Source organism: Microtus ochrogaster, chromosome 15 (genome assembly GCF_000317375.1).
Source record: "Microtus ochrogaster isolate Prairie Vole_2 chromosome 15, MicOch1.0, whole genome shotgun sequence".
Taxonomy (NCBI): domain Eukaryota; kingdom Metazoa; phylum Chordata; class Mammalia; order Rodentia; family Cricetidae; genus Microtus; species Microtus ochrogaster.
The window spans coordinates 38,593,836-38,596,270 of record NC_022017.1 but is presented as its reverse complement, the minus strand read 5'-3'; the positions used below and the strand labels follow the sequence as shown (position 1 = coordinate 38,596,270).

General features: G+C 41.5%; 1 protein-coding gene across 5 annotated transcripts in view; it reads right to left on the bottom strand.

Moving 5' to 3' along the window:
• Window positions 1-2,435, bottom strand: part of Fam49b (family with sequence similarity 49 member B) — a 132,124-nt gene that overhangs the window by 39,473 nt on the left and 90,216 nt on the right. The window lies entirely within an intron of this gene.

The following is a 2,435-nucleotide window of genomic DNA, read 5'->3' as shown; positions in this document are numbered from 1 at the left end:
CACACACACACACATACACATACACAACACACACACAAAGTGAAGGCTAAGGAAAATATCCAACTTTGACCTCCGGCCTTCACATATGCACACACAACCAGCTACACAAACAAGCACATATATTACATATATACACCACACCCTCACAAATGCTGTTTACACATCTATTTCCTTAGATGAATCTTTATGAAGGACCTACCTCGAGTAAAGTATCATATTAGCCCTACAAGAACACCAACAAATGGTAAAACAACAAGGATGCAGAATTCAAGACATTCAGAGACAAACAGTAACCCAAGAAGATAACTCATCACTGTGTATGAAAAGGTTAACAAGAGAAAGACAACTGGCAATTTTCTATATCCTTATCACAGGGGCCAAAGGGATCTATTTCTATCTTCTTACCAAGGCTGAAGTTCACCTGGTGACAAAGTCTTCAATGTCAGTCTTATGTGAGGTGCTAAAACTCACATTCTATGGTAATAGCCCATCATTTGCTAATGGCAGATTTGAGAAAACCAAAGTAAGCCACAGAGTGCTTTCAACATGGGTTCTACCAGTTCCAAATGGCTTAGTTATCATTTTATGACTAAGAACACCTTTAAGATAACCATTGCAACTAAACAGCTCACATATAAAATTATCTGACTAATGTAACTACTCACTTTTATGTGAAATTTTCTTGCCTTAGTTATTTATTCTGTAACTCAGGAGTCCTGGGTTAAACAAACACAATTACCATGTATTAGTACTGGGTAGCACCTTGGCATTTATTTTCCCAGATGGCAAATGATCTTATGCTTAACACTGTCCTCCACAGGCTGAAATGTGTCTCTGACATTTTATTTTGATGAGTCAATAGACAGAAGCAATAAAGTCCATTCATCCAAATCCTCCAGATCAGTTTTGTTTGCCCCCACCTTTTTTTAAGGGCAGGGATAGGAAAGAGAAGGTCTTCTCCAGGGAACACAGGAGAGCTCTGCAGAACTCTAAGCAATTAACTGTTCTCTGGCTACTTTCAACTCCCTACTATGAAACAGTGTGTTAACATGGATAGAAGAGTGCGAGGATGGGCAAGAAACTAACCCTAACAACCATAAGACCCTATGGATGCTATGTCACAATGCAAACAAGAGGGCAGTTACTGCAACAAAAGGATAAGTCAACTAAAGGCACTGGACCTTTGAGTAAGAAGGCCAGGTCACCCAGGAAAAAGCTTGTGGTACTACTAGCTGAAAGGAAGACCAAGAAAGTGGGGATGAGCCTCTTTCTACAGACTCCTGCTAGCCATGCCATAACCCCTGTATCACAGGGATTGTGAGCAGCACCAGCAGACAACACAGGGAGTAGGCAACACAGGACATCTCTTGTGCACTCACACTCTCACTCCAGGGAAATCTCGGCTGCGTTCTCTGGCTCACTGTCTGCTGTGGGAATGTGCCTAAAAGATGCCCATAGAACTCTGAATACAGAGACAGAAAATGTAAAACTTAAGTGTTAACATTATGGTCAATGTTAAGCAACATTTTGACCAACAGGACAGGAGAGCTGGTGGATGAATACTCTCCTTGGTTCCTATTTGAAGGTGGTTTTCCTGTCTTTTCAAAGAACTTCCTCAAGAACCATTCAGTTGCTCGCAAAGGTGACCTGCTCAATAAGCTATCTTTGAAAGGCCTTTGCTCCCATTTCACTTCCCCACCTCTCACCTAGTTGTCAGTAACATAGCCCAACCCTAACCCTAACCCCTCACTTTAAGAGACTTTCACAAAAGCCTGTCTTAGGTTGTTTCTGGGAATGAAACCAGTTTATTTGTCTTCTAAGTCATCCAACGCCAATCAACAGTCCTTTTCAATCTCCTTTCTTAATGCCCTATTTCCTCAAACTCCTGAAATTGACATGCCCGTAGCAGTCCTAGGTCCTTTGCTCCCTTCAAGACTGCATTGTGTCTCACAGCTTTACTGAACTGCTACATAGCTCAAGCTTTCACGTGCGGCCTTTCTAACTTGGTGCTCACACAGTTACATCTACTCAATGTCTCCAAGGGATACTCAAACTTCACGTGTCCCAAACTGAACTCTTCATTTCTACTACTCAAATCTCATCTACTTGAAGCAATCTCCATCTCATATGACCTCTACCTTTCCAGGTTAAACACCTTGGATTTCTTCCATTTCTTTCTCTACATTCCATATTCTACTCTAAAAGCCTCACCCCATTAGCTGTTTTAAATCTACAAATTCCTTAGGTTCCACCTAAGTCACAATGGTCATCAAATACAGAGCTGGGACCACCTTAGGTAGAAGTGATAATTAGGGCAAGCAGATGTGTGTGTTTTATCCAATATGGATCAAACAGTGGCCTCTAGCTGAAGATAAACTACAGGCATTGGAACAGCTGGTGCAAGAGCAACTAGATGCTCACCATATTGAAGAATC